This window comes from Zea mays, chromosome 6 (assembly GCF_902167145.1).
Source record: "Zea mays cultivar B73 chromosome 6, Zm-B73-REFERENCE-NAM-5.0, whole genome shotgun sequence".
NCBI lineage: Eukaryota > Viridiplantae > Streptophyta > Magnoliopsida > Poales > Poaceae > Zea > Zea mays.
The window spans coordinates 103,681,090-103,694,727 of record NC_050101.1 but is presented as its reverse complement, the minus strand read 5'-3'; the positions used below and the strand labels follow the sequence as shown (position 1 = coordinate 103,694,727).

At 49.2% G+C, this 13,638-nt stretch overlaps 2 long non-coding RNA genes across 7 annotated transcripts; one reads left to right on the top strand and one right to left on the bottom strand.

The window, feature by feature from the left end:
- Positions 1-237: 237 nt before the first annotated feature.
- Positions 238-7,440, top strand: LOC103629667 (uncharacterized). Of its 6 annotated transcripts, XR_002262740.2 has the most exons (5): positions 255-1,694; positions 2,915-3,312; positions 5,830-5,929; positions 6,156-6,282; positions 7,116-7,440. It is a non-coding gene; the product is annotated as an uncharacterized lncRNA (long non-coding RNA). The 6 variants fall into 6 exon arrangements; XR_554560.3 differs by having other exon boundaries at positions 6,156-7,440; XR_004850227.1 differs by lacking the exon at positions 7,116-7,440 and having other exon boundaries at positions 255-1,122; positions 1,269-1,694; positions 2,915-6,445.
- LOC103629668 (uncharacterized) lies at positions 3,534-7,296 on the bottom strand. The gene is made up of 2 exons (XR_554562.3): positions 6,979-7,296; positions 3,534-4,211 (listed from the first exon to the last, which is right to left on the bottom strand). It is a non-coding gene; the product is annotated as an uncharacterized lncRNA (long non-coding RNA).
- Positions 7,441-13,638: the final 6,198 nt, after the last annotated feature.

Sequence of the window (13,638 nt, the reverse complement as noted above, 5' to 3'; positions counted from 1 at the left end):
TTAACATCTCTTACGGACGAGACGCTTCTCTTGCCGCGTTGAAACTAGAAACGGAGCTTCTGGAAGAACGTTTCCCCAAGAAGGATTCCGCGCATTCGGAAGGAAACCCGCGGCAGAAGCGGCCCAAAAGCGATTGCAAACACGGCCTACGTAACGTGAGATACTTACCGAGATATGGCTGCACGGTGACGGGCCCACGTGTCAGTATGGTGTACCTTACTACGTCATCTAGTAAGCGGAATAGGAACGGCCACAGGATAGAAAGGCCGGCCACCACCTCCCCACACGTTTCCCTCAGACCGAGCAAAGACGAAAATGGCGGCGGCGGTTCCTCTCCCCTGACCAGAGCCAGGGCGTGCCACTGCCATGTCGCCACTGACAAAGGCGGCGTCGGCGGCGGCGGCGGCGGAGTTTCTCATCTCTTCCGGATTGGATACAGGGCGTGCCATGCCTGCGTCTCAGATCTCACGATTGGCATGCGCCCTGACTTCTCGCTCTTCGTATCTCCCCCTCCCTCTCCCGGCCCGTGCTAGCGTCGGAGGAATTGTATTGTCGTAGATCTGTTGCTCCATAAATGCCTTCCCTATCTGTGGCCGAGCGCAACCAAGAAACGAGGTATGGCCGGAGGGAGAGGTAGGGCTGGTCGGCTGGACCTGGTCGGCTGGACGTTGCCGGACTGGACTTTTCCCTGTTGGAGAGGGGGTAGCGAGGAGGGCTGCCGCACCGACGCGAGCACGAGGACGCCGCGGAGGGCCGCGACCCGAGGCCACTGGCGAGGACGGACTGCAGAGCGCTCGCAGCGGACGACCCACGAGCAGAGAAGCGAGCTGCTTACGAAGCTAGATAGAGGATTTGGAACGGCGGCGGCCGGCGGACAAGCGGGCTGAAGGAGTGCGGCTTGTGGGTGACTCGGCAAGGCTACGAGCTTCATCGAACAAGAAGACACGCGGGTCAAGGTATCACGCCATACCGGATGCTCCACCGCTGTTCCCTATCCACATCATCTGCCGCATCCATCTCATCTCGAAAAAACTTCGCATGCATCTGTTTCCTGTGCCATCCCTTATGATAACCTTCGCATCTCCTTCGTGTGGCATATAGGCAATCGACAGGATTGAGAAGGTAATGCTCCTTCCATTATGTTATTGAACCATGTATGCTGTTAAATGTTACTAGCCACCATAAGTAGAGTAAGATTACTTATATTCTTTTAGAAACGGTAATACCACTTCTGAGCGGTGCCTTCCATGCTGAACGATGCCATCCAGACGTGTACTGATCGGCCGGAGTGGAAGAACAACTCACATTTGTGCAGCCAGCCCAAGGGATCTTCAGTGCCGTCATATTTTGGGAATCCAAGCTTCTGCGCTCCTGGAGGGGGTGGGCCGTGCCTGAAGTCAGCGCCATTGGAGGTTTTGGAGGAATCGCTGAAGGTCTGTTTCTTGTCTGCTAACACCTGGGATTGTAGACGGTTCACAGTGACAGAGATGCGGCCTTGTTCTGCTTGTGGTGTATTCACGGTGTCGTTGAGAGCGCAATTGTACTGTCCAAGGGGCTCTGGGTGATGACGGGATCCTCTCCTGGCGCTGAGTCGTTCATCGTGAGAACAGGCCGACCGGCGGCAGCAGAAGAGAAGATCAGGCGGAAGGATTGTCTAGTCCAATACCAAATGATAGGCACAGGGTTACGAGCAGGTAAATAAAATGTCTTTATTGATAATAGCAGATTAGATCCATATTGGCTCGCCCTCTCTATAGGCTCTGAGCTTTAGATCTTTTCTGCCTGCTCATACAAGGGCCAAAGGCCTTCTATTTATACTCATGAAGGAGGCTAACAACTTCGTAAATTCTAGGATAACAGATAGACTACTAACTAGGGATAGACTAGAGCCCTAATAGAATGTGGACCTGATCTAATCCAGCAGGAACTCCCTGCGCCGAAGAGTCCTAATCTAGACCGACATGGGCCACATGGATTTCTCCCTGCGCTTGTATTGTCTTTCGGTAACGGCGTCTGTAACAGCAAAATCATAAAACACATATTTTTCGTGAAGATATTATTCACAGATCTTGTGTCTTTGTCCAAACTTGAAGTACTTTGATTTAAGTGGATTACTTCTCCACTACCTGAACCTTCTACAATTTCTACGTTACCACAGCTGCATGAGCTGTACCTAAGGTTGGAACCAAAAAAAAACTCGGCCGGGGAGGGAAAGACCGCCCTCCCGGTATTCCGTATAAGAAGAGACCGAAACAATGGTCCCGGCCGAAAAAATCCCCGAACCCTGGCCCCCCATCACTAACTTGCCGGCGTCAACTGTCCACTCTGCAACGGCCCAACCGGAGGGTGGCGCACAGGACATCGTAACCCGAGAGCGGATGCGGCACAACGAGGGGATTTTTTTAACCAAGCCTGAAAATTCGCTCCCGATAGGAATCGAACCCAGGACTTAGAGGTGCTACTCGGAAGTCCTTAACCGCTAGGCTAGAGGCCCTTTCGCACCTAAGGTTGGAACACATGCACATGCTCTAAACTATATCCATTAGAAGAAAACTTATTTATCTTTTTTTTTCTCGAAAGCTAAAACTTATTTATCTTTCTCTATCCTTGAGCAGACGAATGAGGCTCCATTAATTTCCTAATGGTTTGTTGGGCTTAAAATATATCTGGATCCTTAACTTGAGTCATGATAACCACTCTACCGTACCTGAGGAAACTATTAGGATTTCTTGCCAAAGGAGTTAAGACTTTTGTACTTTTAGTTGATTTCCTAATACTGTATTTGAAGCTCGAAATTTTCATTTGAAAATATTGTAAGCAGCTGACAGTAATCCCTTTTTAACTTTTGCATATGCCAGCTAAGCTGCACATAAACAGGGTGTGGGTTGTTGCTGATGTATTTTGGTTTTGTTAGATTTGGTTTGGTAGGTTTCGAGATGAAGACGAGGGCAAGGTCTAGCAGTGCCAACTCTAGGTGTGCTGCTGCTTACACTGCGCGGTGGTGGAGCTGGTCATGTTGGCGGCCGTGCAATGCAAGTGCCCGCCACGCCCGCGTCCAGGAAGGAGACAGGGTTTTGACAGGAAAGGAAGATGTTCGTGCAATAACAAAGGAAGCTCGATCTGTGGTAGAACCACACACTAACAAAATAAAAAGGTGATCTCCCTTCACTCCTAATCTATTGTCCTTAAAGCTAGACAATAATCCCTTGGTAGAGGTAACTGTAACTCAACCTTCAGTATTTTTTCTTGAACGCATAGGGTAACTATGTATCATTGTATTAAGAAGATGAAAGGGGTAAAGAGCCTTGGAAGGTACAAAATGGCACACCACACACTTTCTCTTTTTCTTATTTATCTTCTAGCATGTATTTGGCATATAGATGCAGATGAATCTCAATTTGTTAAGTCTCACGGTTGATGTTGATTTATAGATGTTTTAATTGTTATAGGATTGTCAAGCAAAGAAAATAAGCAAAATAACCTAGTATAGTTCTAGCCATTGGAAGATTGAAAGACAGATTGATAGTACAAAATGAAAGCAATATCAAATTTGAGAGGGCGTACTTCACTGTTACATACAAATATATGGCAATATCCCATCCTCTCGAACATTTCTTAACGCAAAATCATAAAACACACTTTTCTTGAAGATATCATCCACAGATATTGTGTCTTTGTTCAAACTTGAAGTACTTTGATTTAAGTGGAATGCTTCTCCACTACCTGAACCTTCTACAGTTTCTTACCACAGCTGCAGGAGCTGTACCTGGTTGGCACACATGCACAAACCTGGGCACATATTTACCAATTTGTTCCTGGATCACACAAATTTATATGCAGTTATGCATTCAACTTCTATCAGTAACTCATAAATGTCAGGGAAGAGGCAGGACAAACCTTCCTAATCGAGCATGCTTAGTAGAGGTGAGAGAATGACCCCACCCAACATAGCCCAAAGCACTATACCAGAATCAAAGCGAAGGAGACATCGTCTTTAACAAGGCGATACAAGCATAGACATGGGCCAGAAGACACCATGTAACAGACAGGTTTTTTGGACATCACACTGAATTGCAGACAAAATATGAGAACTGAAAACTTCAGCTAACAAGAGTCTTTTGACCCCACCAAAAATCTCAGCTGAAGACTTCACTTGCCATATTTTGGATTTCCTGACTTCCAAGTTCCACCATTTTTTTTGGCCTTCTTTTCTGCAGAATAGCCCAAGAATCCAATCAGAAGCAACAAGCAAAAATCACATCAGCAGGTTCAATAATGCTCCTGTTGTTAAAACAAACTTCATTTCTAAGCTTCCAAATAGCCCAGAGAACATCCCCCACCCTGAGCGTGATTAAATTTTTAACATCATGACCAAAATTACTCAGCCAATCACCAAAAAGGGAGTCAAAGCCCTGAGGACATCTTTTCAGATCCAGGGCCACTTGCACCACCCTCCAGACAAAGATAGCCACAGGCAATTAAAGAAGAGGTGATTAGTAGATTCCAAAACGCGACAAAAACTCATTGGATATCTACCTACAATTTTCTGTTACCAAACTCTCACACGCACTTATGCCGAACAACTAGAAGCTGACACCACCCTCTCCCTTACCTGATCTTGATCAGTCATAAGGCAAACAATGATTATTAGCTTATAGTATATTAAGTTAATAATTAATACTTACAGTTGTGAACTTGTGATATTAAGGCCCTCCCAGAGCAGAAAGCAGCAATATTTCTGTCTCTGTTAATTAGCTTGCCACGTATGTGGCATACTGGCTTGTAATTTATCGAGGAGAGAGAAAAAATTTAAAGCAATGGTTTTTAATTAAGAAATCGTAGTATCATCTGTCCACCTTCCAGTTGACAGTGTCCTATGGGCTCGGCTGACCAACCACATTTGTTAATCCCTTCATTACTATCTTCTTTTGTGCTTTACATAGATAACTTCTACATGCCAAAACATACTTCAAAGATACATTTTTAGAGGTAGTGTCTTTTCCTGTACAAAATTTCGCAAGAATTTAATAACAAGTGATGTACAGTTCGCGGTAAATATGCAAGGAACTTGAATAATGCTATAAGCCTATAACCTGACTCAGATGATGAGGACGCCATAGCCATCTTCACAACTTTCCAGCCACGACAGGGGCTAGCCTTTTGGCATGTAAATCTTTCACCGATTTCAAATGCTTCTATGGTATGAGAAACACTTGAAATATTAATGGGATGCACACTTCTTCCTCGAACACTTGGGATGTTTATGTCAGGGCATGCAGGAAAATAATCCCTCACAGACATCATTGGGGGAATATGGCATGACTGAGTGGGCAGCTGTGGTACATTGGTGGCCATGCTTCTCGGCAGCAACTCATTGCTAGCCCTATGATCCAGCTGGAGTGTGACTCCATTTAAGATTTCCCTATTACTATCATCATGTGCTTCAGACTTGTTATTGTCGTTTCTCAGTGAGTCCACTGTCCAAAACGTGTTTTTATGTGGATCAACCATAGTTTTTTAGCCCTTACAGACTTGCCTTCCATATTCTTGCATGTGGCTGCACGAGTAGTATGTCCCCCTTAATCCTTAATAATCATGGCCATTGTATTTTTTTTACTATTCACCAAAAATTGGATGCTTGTTTAGAGATTTGTTTTGTTGCTAAAATGTCCATAGGTGATGTATGATATTTTCTGATTTTTGCAATAGACTGAATTTCTTAGGTAAAGCCAGCTAGGACATTTGCTCATGATTTTGGTGCTGTCTTAGGAAACACCTGCCTGTTGCATAGTTTGCAGATAATTATAAACAATTTTACATTGTGGACAGGATCTTGCTGAGTACATATGTGATGGGTCCGTTGGCTTTAGAGGTTTTCCTATTTTAAAGCACAACACAGGGACCTAGAGAGCAGATTCATTAATGCTTGGTAAGAATTCAGTTAGAGCTTTCCGCTGAGAAATAGCGTGAGCATATTTTTTCTTGAAAGAAAACCAGTTAAATCATGTCACTGTAAATTTTTAATAAATATACCTCAGTTAGACCATTGTCTGATTCTGATCGCGTGAAGGTTTGAATCATTACCTTACCTACTTGATAGCAACTTCGGTTTATGCTTAGTTGGTGCTGCGTTACTGTTTTGTGTTCCATTGTAGGTCAAAAAAGCCCTAAGAATTGTGAACGTTGAGGTAACTCACAGGGGAAACATGCGTAGAAAATGTCGCATTTCTGGCCTCACCTCACAAGCAACAAGAGAGCTATCGTATGTGTGTTCCATTGCTGGTATGAGCTAATAGCTTAAAGAATAATGCAGTGACATGATTTGTTGGTTTCTCTGTGTTTCTCGATCTACGTGGGATCTTTATAGAATACTACTATAGTACTATGTTAGCCCCATAGGTTGAGTTTTTTCTAGTCAATAGTAAAAGCGAATTACATTTTTCGAGATATCGTAAAACACACTCCGTTCTAAAATAGTAGTCGTTTTAGTTCTTAATTTCTATGTCTATATTTAAATGGATGAAAATGAATCTAGACACATATAAAACATATACGTCAAATGTTGTATGAATCTAATCCCTCTGTTCTAATTTAAAATTCGTTTTAGCTTTCTATTGGATTCATATAATAATTAGTGTATATGTTTTTATATATGTGTTTAGATTTATTATCATTTATTTGAAAATAGACATAAATAGCAAGTGATAAAACGAACTCTATTATGGGATATGGAGGGAGTATTAATTAACTAAAATAAATAGCAAGTTAACGGAGGGAGTATTGAAGTGCTCTCTGAAATCGCGACTCGTTCTGCATAATTGGATTCTTTTGTATTATTAGAGTTTGTGTTATTAATTGGAACATGAGTATAAAGAAACTCGGTCCGTCCAGTTATATAAAACCCTAGTAGAAAAGAAAACCCTCATCAAAAACCCTAGTAGAAAAGAAAACCCTCATCAAAAAGACGAATAGACAAACCTCGGTGGGGCTTCCGGTGGGCGGCGGCCGCTGCCTTCTTGGTATTGGCCTCCGCTTTCTTTCGTGCCGCAGCGCACCACAGGCTGTGAGAATTCATCGCGGCCAATGATGAATAATACTCTCCTTCAGCGCCACAGGCGCTGCAGGTTAGCATGTAATACCTTCCTGTGCCCTTTGGGCTTGGGTACGGTCGATGGCATGACGGATGTTCTGTGCGAGAAGCAGGAAGAAACAAGATTAAGATTGATGTGATATGAATGTCTGGTTGATGCTGCGGGTTGGAGTATGCGACGGGTGGATATAACTTTTACCTGATGCGAGGCAACAGGCGGATGCTGAAGCGTCTTTTTTTTTTCTTTCAATGATGCACTTTCACCTGATCAGAAGCGTGTCATTTCTATGTGCTTGTATCGTCTTGATGCGAACCGTTGGGTTTAATAAAGTCTCTTTGTCGAAAAAGAAGCGTCCTCTACTCTCTACTCTCGTGTAGGGATGAATTTGGGTGTCCGGAAATTTGAATTGTTCGTATTCATATTCATTAAAAATGCAAATATAGATATCTGTATGGGTATTTGATTTTAATATTGAAGTTTTCAAATTTGATTTTTAGTATTTTTTCTCTATCCGATTTCATATTCGTATATCGTATTCGATAGAATATCCAACAAAGAGAGCAAGTTGATCTTGATGATGTCTCTACTATACTTAAAACACCAGTTTGAACGGTCGTCCCGCGTCAACCTTTTACAAATAACCCCTCAGCTATTTCAAATTAATTCACTACACGCTCGTCCGTTTAATGTCCTAGAACACATTCTCGCGTCAATCTTTTACAAATAACCCCTCACAGCTATTTCAAATTAATTCGCTGCACGCTCGTCCGATTAACGTTCTAGAACACACATCCACATATAGATGGCCAAAGGGCGACCCCCCATACACGTCATGTAGACCTGCTGATTGTGCCGGATCGGCCCGTTAGCTCGTCGGCTCGTTTCGGTGCAAGAGGTGGGGTTTGAACCCATACCCTGATGGAAAAAAGGGCGGGAGACTTTGGGTGAAGCTGTCTAACCAGTAGAACATCATGCTCAGATATTTTTAATATTGAATATAAATTGTGTATATGTATACACATTTTTTAAAATAAAAAATATAATCGTGTCAGGTCGGGCCAGCACTACGGGCCGAGGCTACAGGCCAAGCACATCATGGCGTTCTTGGCTCTTGCAAGCATTAGGTCGTTTATGAGACCACACTGGTGGGTATGAATTTACCCCCATACCCATACCCATGCAGGTATGGGTCACCCGTACCCACAAAAATTAAACATCTATCAAAATATTATATCATACAAATGTCTAGTATATCCATCTAAACACCATTACAAAATTTCTAACATCATTTAACCATCCATTCAACACACCAAAGATAATTGGATAAAGTAGTAACAGTAGGATAGTACTACATAGCACATTACATGTTCCATTACATGATCATTAAATTGTCGTTAAGCCTTCTATGACATTATGGCCTAAAAGGTTGTTAAATAGTAAAAAAGATGGATGACTAAAGTCTGAGCTCATGCTTGTGCTAAGTTTATATTGGGTATTTTATACCCACGGGTTAACGGATATGGGTGAAGGCGGAACATTCTAATACTCGTTTACCCATTGTGTGAAGATTTTTGCCCAATAAAAGACACACGGGTAGAATATTTAGCCCACATACGTACCCTAATGGAGTAAATACCCATCGGGTATCGGGTCGCGGGTACCCATTGCCATTTCTAGGTGGAACCAAAAAGTCAAATCAGTTTTCTAAGTATTCAAGCTCCTCATGCATGACATTAACCTAGTCAGGGTCCAAAGTCCAGCGGTTCAAAAGAAGCAACAAAACTAGAGTGAGCAAAGTGAGAAATCTATTGTGACTTGGAGCGAGTGACTTCCCTCGTGAAGCTCCCCGATCATCTGATGAGGTGGGTGACGACACTGAATGTGCCATGGTGTATCCCTCGAAGAGGTCGCCTCCACCTCAACAACAGTTTGATCGCCTCAGCAGGCTTCGGCTCAAGTAGACCCCAAGTAGTGGAAGAAGTGACATAAGGTCCATCGGCCGATGGAGATGGCTCGGGATCACCCTAATTGGTGTCATCGTGCTCCTCCTCCACAAAGATTGTCTCTCCCATCTGATCTGGATCTACATCCTCAAATACGGGGATGGACAAGGCGGTTGGCACGGAAATCCGTAATCCAAACACTCGATAGAGTAAGGACAAATGACACAGTGGGGCGGTAGGATGCTAGAGCAGTATATTGCCAAAGCGTGTCCTGAGTGCTATAGGACCAGTGTATTTATAGGTGTAGCCGGGGTTAGGTAGACCAAGTACAGTAATGCCTCTGGCTACCAACTATATTCCTGCCATGCACTGTACAGCGGGGTAATTACAGGATAGCGAGCACGAACCCCTAATCACAACTGATTTAGTACCCTCCTAGGTCGCTTACAGGTGGGCCCGTTGAGGGTATGCACTTTATACAGGGACCGCTAAGGCACGAAGTTCAACACCCATCATTGTAAGTTGCTACCACCCTTGCTAAGTCTTCGGGATTTTGTTGAAAGTTGGTCCCTTCACAAGTGGGCCTGCATGACTGACTTCGCCACCATTCACAAGGGCTGGGTCCTCGTGCCTTCGACAACACTTCTTGGCCTTCGCCTTCCTTTGGCTCTCGCTTTAATGATTCAGAGACCAGATCGAGGGGGGTGGGGCGTTATGTCTTCGCTCCAACATGAGCCCCCCAAGGGGTTGGTTCAACTTGTTGAGTCAATCCCGAAGTCTTTGTAGAAGCGACGGACGAACGGTGCCCTCGATCACAAGTTGAACCTTTTTACCTTTTGTGCTTTGTGATCGTTCATTAGTGACGTTGTTGGCTGGCGTAGTGTGACATGTCTTTTGATGGGGGGGGCTTCATAGTTTTCGAAGCGCCACCTGGACAATATAAGGGCTTGTTCGGTTAGCTCTCTGTTGAGCACCATTTTGAGTGCGCGGACGGTCCGGCCCTGGGGCCGAACGGTTCGAGGGTCCAGACAGTCCGTGCCTATGGACCGGACGGTCCGCGCAGGCGCAGAACAGATTAGGGTTCCGAGTTTCTTGCTATGTTTGTTGGCGAAAATCTCGGGATAAGCTCGGAAATTAGTTTGTAAAGGGTCCAGCCCCCCTCCTCTATAAATAGAGGTATACGGCCGATTTAATCATCATCAATCGAATCAATACAACTTCTGTTCGCATTTATTTCCAGTACAATTAGGAGTAGTTCTAGTCTAGTTCTAGTTTAGCCTCTCGATCCCCAAATTCTTCGCCTCTCTTCGACTCTACGCCGATTAGAGGAGTCTAGGTCGGCCGGCCCGAGCCTAGACAACCCCTAGGATCTCTCCTCCCCGACGGGGTCCCTCCCGGGAGCGAGATCCAGGCGCCGCCGGCGATCTTCCGCCGCCCCTGCGCACGCGCGGACCGTCCGGCCCCAGGGCGCGGACCGTCCGGCCGTCAGGTAGGAAACCCAAGCCCTTGCGCCAGGTCGTGGACCGTCTGGCCCTAGGCCGTGGGTCGTCCGCGCCTGACCAGAGAGCACCGCCGCCGGTTCTTCTTGAGTATTTGGCGCTCCGAAAAGGCGTCAACATATTTTTTGGCGACTCCGCTGGGGACAACACATATAGACCTATCAAATCGGCTCTCAATGGCCGGTTCAAAGGATAGCTCTGAAGTTTCCACCAGCAATATTGTCGGGGACCATAATTAGGGGTACCCTCAAGACTCCTAATTCTTAGCTGGTAACCCCCATCAGCGTAAAGCTGCAAAGGCCTGATGGGTGCGATTAAGTCAGGGATCGGTCCATTCGAGCGACTCGATCACGCCTCGCCCGAGCCTAGCCTCGGACAAGGGCGGCCGACCCCAGAGGATTTTCGTCTCGCCCGAGGCCCCCCTCCGACGGCGAACATATTTCCGGCTCGCCCGAGGCCCTGCCTTCGCTAAGAAGCAACCCTGACTAAATCGCCGCACCGACCGACCAAATCGCAGGAGCATTTAATGCAAAGGTGGCCTGACACCTTTATCCTGACGCGCGCCCCCCGGCAGAGCCGAAGTGACCACCGTCACTTCGCCGCTCCACTGACCGGCCTGACAGAAGGACAGCGCCGCATGTGCCACACCGACTGCGGTGCCATTTGACAGAGTGAGGCTGACAGGCAGTCAGGCCCTGCCGAAGGCACCATAGGAAGCTCCGCTTCGCCCGACCCAGGGCTCGGACTCGGGCTAAGTCCCGGAAGACGGCGAACTCCGCTCCGCCCGACCCAGGGCTCGGACTCGGGCTAAGTCCCGGAAGACGGCGAACTCCGCTCCGCCCGACCCAGGGCTCGGACTCGGGCTAAGTCCCGGAAGACGGCGAACTCCGCTCCGCCCGACCCAGGGCTTGGACTCGGGCTAAGTCCCGGAAGACGGCGAACTCCGCTCCGCCCGACCTAGGGCTCGGACTCGGGCTAAATCCCAGAAGACGACGAACTCCGCTTCGCCCGACCCCAGGGCTCGGACTCCGCCCTGGCCTCAGCCGACGACCTCCGCCTCGCCCGACCCAGGGGCTCGGACTCGGCCTCGGCCACGAAAGACGGACTCGACCTCGGTTTCGGAGGAGCCTCCACATCGCCCAACCTAGGGCGCAGGCCAGCCACGTCAACAGGAGGCGCCATCATCACCCTACCCCGAGCTGACTCGGGCCGCAGGGAACAAGACCGGCGTCCCATCTGGCTAGCTCCACCAGATAGGCAATGATGGCGCCCCGCGTACTCCATGACGACGGCGTCTCTCAGCCCCCCTTACGAAAGCAAGAGGACGTCAGCAAGGACCCAACTGCTCCGACAGCTGTCCCTCCGCCAGGCTCCATCGCTCCTCCGACGGCCACGACATCACACCAGCTGGGTGCCAAAATCTCTCCGGCTGCCACAACGGCATGTACTTAGGGCGCTAGCTCTCCTCCGCTAGACACGTAGCACTCTGCTACACCCCCCATTGTACACCTGGATCCTCTCCTTACGCCTATAAAAGGAAGGACCATGGCCCTCTTAGAGAGGGTTGGCCGCGCGGGGACGAGGACGAGACAGGCGCTCGCTTGGAGCCGCTCGCTCCCTCTCCCGCGTGGACGCTTGTAACCCCCTACTGCAAGCGCACCCGACCTGGGCGCGGGACGAACACGAAGGCCGCGGGATTCCCACCTCTCTCACGCCGGTCTCCGGCCGCCTCGCTCTCCCCCCTTCGCGCTCGCCCTCGCGCTCGACCCATCTGGGCTGGGGCACGCGGCGACACTCACTCGTCGGCCCAGGGACCCCCCGGTCTCGAAACACCGACAGTTGGCGCGCCAGGTAGGGGCCTACTGCGTGTTGACGAACAGCTTCCCGTCAAGCTCCAGATGGGCAGTCTCCAGCAACCTCTCCAACCCGGGACGGTGCTCCGTTTCGGGAGTCTTGAGTTCATGTCCCTCGGCGGCGGCTACGACATGATACTCCTTCCACCGCCGCGCGACAACGACAATGGCGACCGACAGCCCGCCCGCCGGCGACGGAATCGACGACGTCTTCCCCGCGTGGCGGAAGAACAACCTTCGAGCTCGTCCCGCCTTCTTCCCCGTCGGCGGAGGGGAAGGCAGGGCAACCAAGGCCAAGCAGGAGGCAGCGCCTCGTCGGCTGCCGAGCGAGTCGACAGCGCCGGCACCCCAACGGGGGGGCGCACCGGGTATCGACTTCGCGCTTGAGACGAAGACGAGCGCCGTCTCCCCGCGACACGCCAATCCTGAGCAAGCGGACGACGCCAGCGCGCTTGCGAAAAGCTTGCTGGACGTCGCCCTCGTACCTGAGACGACGGTGCAGTCAGTCCCCGACGTGACTTTATCGCCGCTCGTCGACCAAGAGGTACCGACCGATTCCCATCCTACGTCATTTGGATTCAGCCTCAACCCGCCTAGTGGCCTCGCTTTGGCGGGCGCTCTCGCAGAGGCGAGTCCAAACCCTCTGGGGTTTCGCATGCGGTCGCCTTGGGACCGGCTGACGGGCGTCTCGACCTACGGGCCCTCTGGGTCCGAGGAAGACGACGACCCCAGCATCTGTTGGGATTTCTCTGGACTTGGCAACCCCAGTGCCATGCGGGACTTCATGACCGCATGTGACTACTGCCTTTCCGACTGTTCCGACGGTAGCCGCAGCCTCGACGACGAGGACTGCGGCCCAAGCCGCGAATGTTTCCACGTCGATCTAGGGGGTCCCTCCGAAGGCAATCATCTCGGCATGCCGGAGGACGGTGATCTCCCTAGGACGGTGCCCCGCGTTGACATCCCACGGGAGCTAGCTGTGGTCCCCGTTCAGGCGGGGGGCCATGACCCACAGCTCGAGCAAATCCGCGGGGTGCAGGTCAGGCTCGACGAGGGAGCAGGAGCGCTTGAGCCGATCCGCCGGGACATCGGGCAGGCATGGGCGGGCCAACCCCCGGCCGGAGAAATACGTCATCTGCCCCAGGGTTTCCAGCACCGCGTCGCAGACGACGTCAGGGTCAGGCCACCACCCGCATCCAGTGGGGTCGGCCAGAACCTGGCTACAGCAGCGATGCTTCTCCGCGCGATGCCG